The sequence below is a fragment of the Callospermophilus lateralis genome, chromosome 2 (assembly GCF_048772815.1).
Source record: "Callospermophilus lateralis isolate mCalLat2 chromosome 2, mCalLat2.hap1, whole genome shotgun sequence".
In the NCBI taxonomy this organism is placed as follows: domain Eukaryota; kingdom Metazoa; phylum Chordata; class Mammalia; order Rodentia; family Sciuridae; genus Callospermophilus; species Callospermophilus lateralis.
Genome location: NC_135306.1, coordinates 194,729,013 through 194,744,194, shown reverse-complemented (window position 1 = coordinate 194,744,194; position 15,182 = coordinate 194,729,013). Strand labels below are relative to the sequence as shown.

Sequence of the window (15,182 nt, the reverse complement as noted above, 5' to 3'; positions counted from 1 at the left end):
ACACATCCAACACAGCCAAACACCACCAGAATGATACAGTCAGTTGATCCACACAGTTGAGGAACCTGCTTTCAAGGGACATTTTAAAGTGCTTTGTGCAGAGCTAAAATAATTCTTCCCTTTTCTACTTCAGAGATGGTTCACATGTCTGTGGCCCTACATGGAAATTTCCATGGGCATCTCATTGCCACCCTCAGCAATGTGGTGACTGTCAGGAGACTCCCCATGCAGGCTTGACCAGGTTGCACAGATGGAGTTGTGAGAGAGATAAAAAGAAAGGATGGAAAAAGACATTTATTCCCACATTGATGTTCATTTTCTTCTCACACTAGCAATTTCTTATGAGATATGCAGTTCTGCAGATTAAATTGTCCCCCTTTTCCATTGAGAATGTCATTTACTACAGAAGGAGAAGTATATTTTCTTAAAGAGGTGCTTAAGTTGATACTGACAGTTACCAGTGATGAGTTCTGCTTCCTCACATACTGAAGTATAACAGTAGAGAAGCACATCAAGGCAAGCATGTAAAGCAGGGCTTATTTAAAAAGGGGTAACATAGACTTCTCCTGGGAGGGAAAAGGGGTCCAGAGCTGGTATCCTGGTATCCCAAGAAGCAAGGTATTCTGCCTTTTTTTTTTTTATATGTCCTAGGCTTTGTTTGTTCTCCTGTTCTCTTCTCCTTACCTCTCTCCTTCTGGTATACCTGACTGGGCCCAGGAGATGCTTGGTGGGAAGGCCAAAAAGTGAGAAGCAGTTGGGCCAGAGGGGCTAAAGTGGTATTATCTGAGCAGGAAGGGGGCATAATTAACAACTCCCTGTAGGGAAGGACAATCCCTGGGACAGGTTATTTTAGCAACAGGTTGGAGCAGGGGCAGGCTATCTTGATAAGGGTAGAGGAAGGGCTCTGATGGCATTAGCATTTCAATCCCTCTCCAACTTCTGGGACTCACTAAAATTGGCCTCCTTGATCTGACCCGACTCGATTTACCTATTTATACTGACTGTCTATCTAATTCTGGCTTCATTCCCTCTCTAATTTTAGGAAACCCTTAGTGCTGTAAGGACAAGGGGAGACAACCTCTCTGGCTGCGTAGAGCTGAGAGGGGCTACATGAGGTGGGGCAAGCAGCTTTGGCGGTCCCTTTTAGAAGTTGGGTCAGATCAGTAAAAGACTGGTTGGGAAAGAACAGGTTGTAAAGTCATCTGGGAATGGGTGTTTCTGTGAAAAAGAAACAAAAGACTTTTATTGAAATGAGAACAATACAAAAACAAATGTTGCAGCATCTGGAACATGTTAATAAATATCATGAAGATGACTGAAGCCAATATTATTCACCAGGATGTATAAGATCTGCCAGTTTTTCTTGATAGTGATCAGGCATTCCTGCCTAAGAATGTCTCTTTTGTAGCCTCCAGTCTTACTTATTCTTGGGGGCTTGGCCGTTCTCAAAGGATTCTCTAACAGAGGAATTTTAGTTTTTTTTTTTTTAAACTGTAATACTATTTCCCTCCTTTACACATCATTCTTCTCTCACATATGATTACAATAGATGTCAAACAGAAAAATAAATCAAGTTTTCAGTTCCTAGAATATGTTATTCATATCCATATCCCTCCAAAATAATAAGCATATATTTCAACCCTGAAAATGTTATGATGGAAAATATCATGGATCTGTGTTTCCTAAGCTTCTCAAAACAATCACTGACCTCTGTGGGACACCAAAAAATTATCAAGAAAACTCTTGGAATTTAAACAATTATTTCCATACTGCTTTCCGGAGTGGTTGCACCAATTTGTAGTCCCACCAGCAGTGTATGAGAGTACCTCACTCCCTACATCCTTGCCAACATTTATTGTTAGTTGTATTCTTTAATTGTCATTCTGACTGAAGTGAGATGGAATATCAGTGTAGTATTAATTTGCATTTCTCTAATAGCTAGATATATTGAATATATATATCCATCCTATTTCTTCTTCTATGAAGTGCCAGACCAGTTTCTTTGCCCATGTATTTTCTGGGTTATTTGTTTTTTTAATTTTAATTTTAATTTTCTTTAGTTCTTTATATATCTAAGAGATTAATGCCCTCTCTGAAATGTACTGTGGTAAAGATTTTTCTCTCATTCTGTAGTCTCTCTCCTCACATTCTTGATTGTTTCCTTGATAATAAAGAAGCATTTTAATTTGATATCATTTCATTTATTGATTCCTGATGGTACTTGTTATGCTTCAGGAATCTTGTTGAGGAAGATGGTTCCTAAGCTGACATAAGGCCTACTTTTTCTGCTAGTGAGCAGAGGGTTTCAGTTCTAAGGCCTAGGTCATTGATCTACTTTGAGTTGAGTTTTTTGCAGGGTGAGAGATAGGGGTTTAATTTCATTTTGTGACATATGGATTATCAGGTTTCCCAGCATCATTTGTTGAAGAGGCTATCTTTTCTCCAGTGTATGTTCATAGTGCCTTTGCCTAGTATGAAGTAACTGTATTTGTGTAGGTATGTCTCTGTTTCTATTATTCTGTTCTATTTCTCTTCATCTTCATGTCTGTTTTTGTGTTAATACCATGCCATTATTGTTACTGTAGTTCTGTAGTATAATTTAATGACTGGTATTATGAGGCCTCCTGCTTCACTTTTCTTGCTAAGGATTCTTAGGCTATCCTGTGCCTCTTATGTTTTCAAATGAATTTCATGACTGTCATTTCTATTTTTATGAAGTATGTCACAAGAACCTTATTTTAGGAATTGCACTAAATCTGTATAGTGCTTTTGGTAACATGGCCATTTTGACAATATTATTTCTGCCTATCCAAGAACATGGGAGATCTTTTTCATCTTCTAAGGTCTTCTTCAATTTCTTTCTTTAGCATTCTGTAGTTTCATTCTAGAGTCTTTTCATCATTATGTTAGATTGAAGACATATTATAAATATGTCTGCTTTATGCTTAACAGCTCCTTCCTGTATATTATACAGTCTGAAGACACATCATTCTCCACAGAAAGAATGTGGACCATGAAGCTCCATTAGTGAGAATAATGACAAACATTTATTGAGCAATTCCTATATGCAAGGTACTTTTCTAAATCCAACTATTATAATATTTCTTCTTTATAATATAAATGATATCAGTGATTTTATGCCCCTTACAAATGAAGTGACTGAGGAATAGACAGGCATAATTTGCCCACTGTCACACAGAGAATCCTTGGTAGGGATGCATCACATGCTAGTTTCAGTTTGTACTACCACATGACTGTGGAAAGAGCATATTTGCAAGGGCTCAGGGAGGGCAGACTCCCTATGTAATGCCAGAGACCATCATACTGAGATGCCTCAACACCCCTCCATGTCTGTGCCTTTCCTGACTATATATATTTAACATGAACATTGTTTAAACCACAGTCTGGGTGCCCCTACATAACACAAACATTTTAAAGTTTCATGCAAGTAAGTAGTTACAGATAAGCCATTCCTAAATTCTCAAAACAACTATTCGTAGATAGATAAGATTTTCTGAATCTAAAGATTCTTCGGTTTCCTTTCAAAGCTATCATTCCCAGAATAACTTTTCTCCTATTCTGCAAATTCATGGACTTTTTCTTACTCATTTTCATCTTCCTTTGTGAATTACTCTCATCAAAAAACAAGACAAAAACAAGCAAACAAACAAACAAAAAATGTTATTTTGAAATGAGACGCTTCTAAGTTGCCCAGGCTGGCCTTGAACTTGTGATCCTTTTGCTGCACTCTTCCAAGTAGCTGGGACTACAAGAAAATAGCATTGTGCCTAGGACACAGGATTATATGATTCCTTATCTAATAGTGCACATAAAATAAACATTTTTAGTATTTGTGAAACATTTAAAATAATATCACAATAACAAATAACGCTCTTAAACCTTTATAAACATATACCCCAGGTATTTTTTCTCACTTAGTTAAATATATTAAAAATGTATTTTTTCATTGTATTGATGAATATTTGAAATTTTATCTGGACACATTTAGTAAAGAGAATGAAAAAGCAGAGCAAGTTATTCAAATAAAAATAGTTATTAACACCAAAATTTTCATATTTTAATTAATTATGTTAATTAGGATGATACCTTGTTTTCAAATTTACTTTGAAGAAGATTATATAAATAGTTATCTTGGAACACTTGAAACAAAATAAATAAAATTTTTGTTGAGAGAATTCAGAGTTTATGTTTATGCTCAGAACAACAAGTTTCAGTAAAATCGAGAATATGTGTGATATTATCCAAGATAGAATAATAGCTTAATAATAGCAGGAATAATAGCAGGAAGCCATCAACCCAGTCTCTTAGCTTAATGTAAGAAATTTTCTAAGGTGAAGTCTACCACTTTTGATCCTCTGGTGGGTTCTGTCATAGATTATCACACTACCATGCAGAGCTACTTTAAAAATATTTCAGGACACACAGCATCTTTCTTTCAAATTTCTATTTATACCAAGAAAATTGTTTACATTGCATAATAAACATAGACACCTAGCAGCACATACACAAATGTGTCATATTAACTCAATAAAATAAAATATCACATTCTTACCTCCTGGATTTCATGTATACACTGTTTTCTTCTGACTAAAACTCCTTCTTCACTGAACTATATCTCCAAAATCCTTTCTTTCTCTTTTCCTTGGACAAGTTCACACAATACCTATTTTAGAAAAACATCCCTTTCGAGTTCCTCAGTGCATTTAAATACTCCCTTCTCTGAAATTCCCTATGATAGTTAATATTTTCTGACTTTTATCCCATATGATATGTAGGCTTTTTGTTAATCTTCACTATATGATTGTAAGTTATATTATTCCAATTTTGTAGGTAAAACAAGGAAAATGAGAAAGATTGCTGATGTTTTACAGCAACAAAAAGACATCTAAGTTTATTCTCTTGAAAGTGAAATCCATTTCAATTCCACTGCATAATATTGGCTCTATTCATTTTAATCCTATCCCTAAAACCAACCTTCAAGAACACAATTTATACATCAGGAAAAAATTCCATGATAATATGATGCTCAAAAAGAAGAGATTTTACTGCCCAATATTTTGTTGGCTTTGTCCTTGACATCCTTATTTCTCAGACTGTAGATCAGGGGGTTCAACATGGGGATCACCACTGTGTAAAACACAGAGGCCACTTTGATGGTGTACCTGGAGTTCTTGGAGTTGGGCACACAGTAGGGAACAGGATGGTGCCATGGAAGATGGAGATGGTGGTCAGGTGAGAGGCACAGGTGGAGAAAGCCTTGAGATGCCCACTGGCTTATCGCATCTTGAGGATTGTGACAACTATGAACAAGTAAGACGTGAGGATGATGAGCAGTGTGCTGACTTCATTAAATGTGACAGAAATAAAGAGGAGCAAGGAGGTGATGTGGGGATCCAAGCATGAGAGGGAGAACAGGGAGTAGAACTCACAGAAGTGGTCAATGGTGTTGGAGCCATTGAAAGACAGCTGTAGAGCAGAGCTCATTAGTATCAGAGAACATGCCACCCCCCATGCATAGGATCCAGCCACCAGCACAGTACAGAGTTTCTGGGACATGGCCACTATGTAGAGCAGAGGGTTTCAGATGGACACAAAGTGGTCATAGGCCATCACTGCTAGCAGAAAGGACTCAGTTATCACAAAGGTACAAAAGAAAAAAATTTGTACCACACATCCTGAAAAGGATGCAACTAGGTTCAGCAGCATATTTGGAGCAACAGTGGAGGAAGAGCGGAAATCCACAAAAGAGAGGTGACTGAGGAGAAAGTACATGGGGGTGTGAAGTTTGGGATTAATTTTGATTATGGCAATCATCCCAATGTTCCCTACCACTGTGACACTGTAGATAGCCAGGAAAACCAAGAGTGGGACCTGCAGTTCTGGATAATCTGAGAAGCCCAAGAGGGTGAAGGTGGCCCCACTATTATTTCTGTCTGTCAGAACCATGTTTCTGTTGTTTGGAATCTGAGTTAATTCTGAAAACAAAAATATTAGGGAGAGTGAGGACTGACGCAGTGTGGTTCACTGCGCTTTCAAAGTTTATAAATTACCACTTTCAGAATCTGTGAGTTTATTTATATGTGGTAGACAACATATCTACTATTTAAAAGTATGAACTGCTTTTTAACATTATAAACATACAATTAATGAATTAAATTATGAGTTCTGAAAGATAATTTTTAATACAATTATGAAAAATTCGGATCAATGGTAATGGCCATTTTAACAAATGTTCACATAAAACTTTCAACCATTGTTTAAAATTATAAATTTGTATAAGATAAATCTAATTATCAATGATAATGGATGATCTCAGTTCTTTAACCAGCAAAAAGATTGTAAGCTTTTAAATAAATTAATTTTTATAAACATTCCTTGATATATTGACACGCTAATGCTTAACCTTGTGCCTTTGTTTTTAATTTCACATATCACTTAAATCTTCTTTTTTGACCCAATATCTGTGATATCAACACAAATCTGAATTAAATTTGCAGCAAGTATGCTGTTTGACTTAATGAGTTCTATTACAAATCTTTGCTCAATGATTAAAAGAAAAAAATATAACTGGAACAATTTGTAAACATATTTTAATTTACTTTCTTATTCTAGAGCCAAAGAAATCTTGAGTTTCCCAATGAAATGCAGACTAAGAACCCTCTACACATCTATAACTGAAGCCCAGATCCTCAGGCCTCCAGTGATATATCTACTTCTTATCTACTAGTGTCTGGTCCTGATTCTAGATTTAGATATTAGAATTTTTTTTTAATAATCATGTTTAAAACAAGTAAGCAAACTGGAAATTCTAATTCTATTGGAGGTAATTCTGTGATGGGCTATATGACAAAGAAATATACTAGAAAGCACTATCAAGATGATATATATTAGAGGGGGAACTAGGTACTTTTTCTCAGCCAGAAGTAACTAACTATAATATAATTCTGACATAGAAATATCCCTCTCCTGGGAATCATGCACTCAGTCTCTCTTTTCTCTCTCTTTCTCTAACTTTAAAATACACTATATTTTTATTCTGTGCTTATGTTACCTGTAGAAGAGTACAATTAACAATTTTAGGTAGTACTATACCCTGAAGATGTTTCATTGCAGGGAGAGGAGGGTAATATAAAAGAAACATATTTCTGTTTTTAGTGCCAAAAACCTCTCATATCTAACCATGCCAGCAACCTTCCCCTACTACCTATGAAAAGTCATCTTTAGTCACGGAATCTATGAAATAGTCATTACATAGCCCATCAATAAAGATATCTGATCATACACTGAGACATTCAATGACCATATCTGTTCCTATCTTTATGAATTTACCTATTAAAGTCAACCTCAAAAGACAATGCACAAGCCATACATTCTATTATCTATTTTATTACTACCATGCTTTATTTATCTAAAGAATCTTAAATTTTATTTAAAACTATTTTTACATTTAATGCAATGACTGCATTATCAAAAATGCTATTATTAAATCCCAGGTTAAAAAAAAAAACTTATATGAACTTCCAGTCCAGGAAGAAATCATAGCTGAAATCTTTATCCCAGTATTTTTTCTCAATTGTGCTTGTTATTTTTTGCTATCAGTGGTTACATTCTTCTAACTTTAATCAAATAAGATTCTTTATTTTTATAGACATTCTATTCAATGTCTAATTTATTTTATTTAAATGAATTTATCTTGATAACTCCTTCAAAAATTGCAAAAGTGAGACAATACATGATTTTTTTGTTTTTGTGATTCTGGTGAGGGGCCAGTTAAGATGGTCCTCTAATATGAAACTCTGTAGAAAAAGTATACTCACTGTTCCTGGTTCTTTCACATCTATTTCTCAAGAAATCTCTAGTTTTAAGAGGATCGGTTTCCTACATTGAATTTAAACCAATATGTCTTTTGAATTTGAAAACAAACCTACTGACGCCTAAGGTAGGAGCTCTCCTGGTTGGCTCAATGCAAATATTCTTATATCTATAGTTAGTTTTGGAGATAAGAACCCTAGAGACAATCAATTGCTTAATTCTCTTGAGGTCATACACAAGCAATTAAAATTAATCACCTCAAGTTGATATAATTTTAATATCTGAGAAAATTTAGAGAAAAACATCTAGCAGCATCAGGAGCATTTTATATAACACATATTAAATTCACCTTCCCCATACCTTCATTACTGTCTTTTGCCCCATAAATTTCATAAATTTTATGCTCCATAAATTTCATTTATAGAAACATATATAAGAATCATCAATATAAAAATGATTTGTATTTGTTAGGCCTAATTATTTAATTTCTACCAAATTAAATAATTTGTTCATATTGGAAAAGAGTGAATATCCAGCTGTTCAGGTTGTAATGCTTCACTGAAAGTTAAAGCTGAAAGATTTAGAAAGGCCAATATTCAACTGGATAAATGATCAAATCACTGTTAAATCTTGGACCTATCTGTGGTTTCTTTCCCCCAACTGTTTGGTTCAGATGTGGGGGGGTCCCTGAAAAGTTCATTTGTGAGACTATGCACAACTTTTCAGAGGTGAAATGATTAAATTATGAGACATGTCATTTAAATGTTGGATTAATCCACTGATATAAATTAACTGGGTAGTAAGTGTAGACGGGTAAAAAGTGGCTAGAGAAAGGTTTTCAATGGAATATTTACACACTTTAGTGTGTAGAGTTCTCTGCTTACTGGGTGCCTTGTCATGAACTCCTTTCCTCCAAACTATCCTGCTACCATGTTGATCTGCCTTATCTCTGGCCCTCAGCTTCAGAGTGGGCCAATCATGCACTGACCCTCTGAAACCTTTTCCTCCTGTAACTTGTCCTTGTCATATCACAGTGAGTACAAGCTAACTATTACACTAGCTGTGCATGCAGATACTCTGACTTCCTTGTTGTTTCTTAAAAGAAGACCACACTCCTTCATTGTTGGCTTTTATACTCCCTCTTACTGGAATTCTTTCCTTTTAATATCTGCTTATATATCTTTTTTTTTTTTAGAGAGAGAGAGAAGACACACACATACACACACACACACACACACACACACACACAGAGAGAGAGAGAGAGAGAGAGAGAGAGAATTTTTTAATATTTATTTTTCAGTTTTCAGTGAACACAACATCTTTATTTTATTTTATATGGTGCTGAGGATTGTACCTAGTGCCTTGTGCATGCCAGATGAGCACGTTACCACTTGAGCCACATCCCCAGCCCAATATATATCTTTTTAGTGAAGTCTTATATGAACACACTACTATACTGAAGGGATTACCCTATTCTACAATATTACCATTTAAAGTGTTTAACACAGAAAAAATGTATTTCTTAAATTCTTTTGTACTGCATTTTAAGTATATAATTTCTTTTCCTTTGCTAAAATAAATTTTCTGGGAAAGTAATAAATTCATTGTTGAGTTCACTGATATATTATAAGCTGCTAGACGAATAACCAGCACAAAGTATACCATGAATTATTGTTGAATAATAAATATGACCTTTCATGCAACTGGGTCAGAGCTAAACCTACCAAAACTGTGGGGAAGTAGAGAACAGAGAGTTTAAAAAACTTCTGAATATTACTATATTGTAATTATTTAAAGTAAATGTATACTATTATAATTTACGTATTAAAATAATATTTTAAAAGTTGGCAGTAAAAATGAAAAAAGGTCTTCTGTACTAATATTTCTTTAGCCAAGCTTATTGCAATAGTTATATTGTATCTCTAAAATAATATATGATATTTATGTTTTCCTTTCTATTATAGTTGAACCTGCAATGTTGCACATGCATGTTTACTGTAATATGTTTCACCTGTAGAATGGATCCTTCTTAAGTTTGGGAACCCTGTGGTCAGAATGAAGCCATTTTTACAATTCTCTAATATGTATCCAATCACAACTGTAGCCCTGTTTAATGCCCACCCCAGATTTTAAATTAGCTAATCCTGTAGAGTATAACCAGGGACTCTTCTTATCAGGAGCCAGGAACAATAGGTGCTATCTTTTTAGGAATGAATATTATCCTACTGCCTTCCTAGATGAACTTGTCCTTCAGATTCTCTTTGGGAGTGCACCTTTCTGCAGAAGTACAATTGTGCTTTGCCAACCCACTTCCCACCATGTGTTTTATTTTGTGGCACCTCAGTATTTTTAACAAATGTACAACATGGAGAAATTATTTGCAAATGGAAACTGATATGTCAATTATTCTCCTTCAGAAAATACTAAAATAGCTTCTTTAGAATATTTTCATGTCCAGTCACTCAGCGTGTTTGCATACCAATTATGTCCAAGGATATGCTTTTGATATAAGAATATAAAATGAAATCTCATTAAAACATTCCTCTCCAAAGATATCTAATCTTTTTCTAGTAATAAGCCATAATAAGTAATAACCATTGAGCACATACTGTTTGAAAAGTATGCATTTCATAATCAGTATTAAATTAATTATTATTCCATGATCATTGTTTTCTGGGACAGGAATCAGGGAAAGAAGATTGAGTTCATAATGATGATATGTGATTTACTCATTTAATTGTTCATTGATTTATTCATTCAATAAATATTTATGACAGACTTACCTTGAGCCAGGTACTATCTTAAGAGTTGGTGAGACAGCATTTCTTTGCTCATCAAAGTTATATTTAAAGTAGGATATAAAAATAGATAAATATGTGATCATTTCCTTTAGTGCCAAAATAGATGTTAACGTAGTTGTCATTTTATTTAGACATGTCAGGCAAGGGGCTTTTGTGAAGGAGCACAGTTTTGAGTTTTTGAGTTTGAGTTTTGAGTTTGTTTGCAAAGAAGAGAAAACCCATTTATTTTCAAATAGAAGGTCTTTTATTTATGTATCTTAACTCTGGAGTAGGTGAGCTTTCTGTATATTTTCTCAATTTCTTTGTAAATATATAACAAGGACAATATAGGATATATCTGTATTTGTCCTTCAAGGCTGTATTTATGCCACTAACTTGGTTTTTCATAGGACAAATGAAGAAATATTGAATGGGATTAGTAGAGTGCTATTGTGGCACACTTTTGTTAGTCCATTACTGATAAAAATTTCAGATCAGCAGAAATAATCTGTAATAGTAAAAACAGAAACAATACATCAATATTACAGCAAATCTTTAAGTCATTTTAAGACTTCCAGGGAAACAACAATGAAATACTTTCCTCAATACTGCAAGCCTCAAACCAAGGAACTCCAGGAACTGTTGATGCATGGATTAATTTTTCCTGTCCTACATGTATTTCTTGAGCATTCTTGTATGAAGCCTATGTGGAGTGCACCCTGCATGTAGGGACAGCGTCAGGTTGATTACTTTATTTTAAAATTACCCACTCTCTTTTGCCTAATGATTTTAACACCCATTGAAATCATTGTGATCACCATGGTCTTTTAAATTTTTTTCAGATGAACAGTTCTAGAGTTGTGATTTTCTTATTTCTGCTTTTTCAGGCTTGATTTCTTCTGAACTTCCTCTCATGTTTACTGTTAAATGACCTTAAAATGCAATTCATACAGGAAAGATACACTGAATACAGTTTCTTTATTTAACAGAGTTGAGAGGAATGAGTTGCTATCCCAGTAACTTTCATAGAAACCAAATGATTTATTTATTGCTTATATTCTGGATAAACTGGATTAGACAATGTTAGAGATTCCCAGGTATGAAGATTCTGGGACTGCAACATTTTGACTAGTAGTACCAGTGTGCTACCTAGAAATATTGAAGATTCCAATGTTTGTCTTTTCCGAAAGACATAATTAATTTTTATGCACTCTTCCACTAAAAGTCTCAGCAGCACTAAACAGAAAGGGCACTAGATCTGTAGTCAGAAATAGAGTTCAGTTCCTGTTTCAAGTCACATCAGTCATTCGAGGTTAGTGTAGCCATGTACCCAACATCTCAACAGAAGATGATTTGAATGTTTTAACTGTGAGACTCTTAAGTTCTAAAATTCACAGAACCATGGCATGAAGGTATCAGAAAGGATTTTATTTTTTTAAATCTCAGAGCATATCTACCTTTATCTCCCCACATTGACACAATACTTCTGTGACACAACTCAAATGACCTTAAAGGCCAGGCACTCATTGTCATACACATTAATAAATGAGAAAAAAATTCTGTGGTAGTTAAAATTATTCTTGTATTGACTGTATCCCCCATACTACATGATCTATCATATTTTGTGCTTTTTAAAAAATATTTGAGTTCAGAGGCTTCAAAGAAGTAGATGTTTCATGGATCAGAATCTTATGAAATTCATCTCAATATTACACTTCTTTCTTTTCTTCATGAGATTTGAATTGATCAGTCCACGCTTCCCAATCATCTATACAAACCTCATAGAAACACATGCTATAGGCTTAGAAACAGGTTCTGTTCCATTGTCTTATTCATTAGGATAAAAACGTTTCTTGAGACTGGTTCAGTGAAACGGTACTTTCTTTCCTACCAATTTCCAAACAGCCTCTTTGACATCTTTGTTCCTCAGGCTGTAGATCAGGGGGTTCAGAATGGGTTGACAACTGTGTAAAACACAGAGGCCACTTTGACTGTTTGCCAGGAGTTTTTGGAGTTGGGCACACAGTAGAGAGAAAGGATCGTCCCAAAGCCAAAAAGCAGCAAATGTGGGACACAGATGTCAGAGCTGGAGACAGCAATGAGGGCAGTATATTCACAGAAAAAGTGGTTAATTACATTAAATCCAGAAAAGCTCAGCCGAAGAGCATAGCAAAGGAGGACCAAGGGGCCAAACATACCCCAGACATATGACCCAGCCACCTGTAGGGCACAGGACCACTGTATACAGCAGGGGATTACAGATGGCCACAAAGTGGTCATAGACCATCACTGCCAATAGGAAGGACTCAGTCACTACGGCTGTGCAGGACAGGAAGTACTGCAGCAAGCACCTGGAGTAGAAGATGCTTTTATCCGCCAAGACCAAGTTCTCCAGCAGCTTGGGGGTAACGATGGAAGAGTAACAAAAGTCAACGAAAGAAAGGTGACTGAGGAAGAAGTACATGGGGGTATGGAACTTGGAGTTGATGTCAATGATCACTATCATCCCAAGGTTTCCCACCACGGTGATAATGTACATGAGCAGAAAGATGAGAAAGAGAGGAATCTGAAGCTCTGGGAAGTCTGTGAAACCTAAGAGAGCAAAAGTTGTCGCCAGACTCAGATTTCCTACAGCCATCACATAACTTCCTTCCATGGGAGAGTGTAGTTGAAGACACTTGCTCCTGTCAAACATAAGATTTATGGGGATGAGTGGCAATACTGTCGATAAGCATGAAAGGCACATAACTGATAGGAAATGGATATAAATTCACAAACCAGGGACGAGTTCGTGAAAAAAAATGAATTATTTGCTTCAAAGAATAATATGCATTGCAACTGTATTTTATTTGCACAAATCAATTAAAGTCAGTGAGAGTGAGAGAATATGCTTTATATTAAACAAAAATAAAATATTAGGGGGTCATCGATAAAGAGAGGAACAATCCCATTTCAGCACTTTTTTCTCTCATAAGCTTATTTCTTTAATAGAATATATTAACTGCTGAGTGGTCAAGGAGAACAATGAACACACACTTTATTAGGGCTTATGGGTTAGCTTCCAGTTTAGTTTGACACCAAAGAGATAACTTGTAAACAGCCCAAGTTGTATTGGGTCCAAGATTTCTCAAAATTAACTAATTTTCCTTCTTACAAAATCCACATACCAATTTATGTTTCATATAAAACGAACATAACATGTTTATTTTCTTTGTGAAATGGATGTCTAGATACCTAGAGGCCAAATATTTAAATGCGTTTGAAATATTTACATGATTATTCCATGGATCAGAATTCAATTGCATTTATAGCAACTTAGCATAAAAGGAAAAAGTCAAAGAGAATCCCAGTTACAATATTAGGAAAATAATATTTTCACAATTTCATAGGAAACCTGAATAAACTTACCTGCCACGGAGAAACAGGTCACCCCCTCCTGTTTCTCTGTAGGCTGAGTATAATGGGTCACCAAACATCTTATATCTAACTTTACAACCCCAGGGACAGTAACTCTAGAGAATCAACAGCAAATCATTCCTCACAAGCACCTACACAGGCAATTAAGGCAAGTCTCTTATACCATCCTTAATAAGTGGTATTTTCTTGAAATCACACAGAAAAATGGCAGCATGGAGTTAACTATCATACTTTGTTTACATATAATTAAAATGCCCTCTCTGATTAAAAATAAATAAATAAAGCTGAAATAATGCCTCATCTACTTCAAAAAATCAGGGTATCTCTAGAATTTGAAGTAAGCATATAGGAGATTCAGGTATGTTACTCTAGCCTCTCTATAAAACTCATCAAAATGTGGTTCCTACTAAGTGGGTACCATAACAAAAGAAAACTCTATAACAAGTGCAGTCTGCCATACAGGCTGTTCAGTTACTTGGGGCACAAAACCCAGTGTATATGATTGTCCTTGGAGGATACATGGCAGATAGAAGTTATCAGAATTTTAACACATCCTGCTAGCAACAGTGATTGGTAAAAGGTCCCCAAGTTACCATGCAACCCAAACATCCCATTTTGAGCAGGATGTTGGTGATCCTACCAATCTATCATATTAGGCATGGGCAGCAATCAATTGCACTCCTCTTCTTAAAATCACAAGAGAATGTGGCACCAATATCCAGGGTTCATACTCTTACTTCATGGCTTCCTTCTGCTCAGCCTCAACTCATAAGTTCAAGAGTTTATGAACTCATTATCCTGACAACTTGAATATGCAGACAGCACTGAGACCTTCTTTTCCTAATATTCCCCATGATATGCTGGCACAACCTAAAGGTAGATAGCTACAGCACAATCGTCCATCTCTGGGGTAGCCATGAAGGACAGCAGGGAACAAAGAAGGCTTCGAGGAAGAACTGGAAATTTAAAATGGGGTTGTCTTTTCAAATTTGGCTGAGAAAATTTGCATGGTAATATTTCAGAAGAATGGAAAAATAACCTCTAGAATACTATCCACTGGAATGTGATACATAGGCTCAATATATAGACTCTTCATCCAATATGCATTGTAATTTCTGTAATAATTTCTGAGACCAAAATAATATATGAGCC

The 15,182-nt window shown here is 35.4% G+C and overlaps 2 pseudogenes; both read right to left on the bottom strand.

The window, feature by feature from the left end:
• Nucleotides 1–5,047: 5,047 nt before the first annotated feature.
• On the bottom strand, nt 5,048–5,967 carry LOC143390421 (olfactory receptor 5D18-like; annotated as a pseudogene).
• A 6,510-nt stretch (nt 5,968–12,477) lies between these two features.
• LOC143390420 (olfactory receptor 5D14-like) lies at nt 12,478–14,089 on the bottom strand (annotated as a pseudogene).
• Between the last annotated feature and the right edge of the window lie 1,093 nt (nt 14,090–15,182).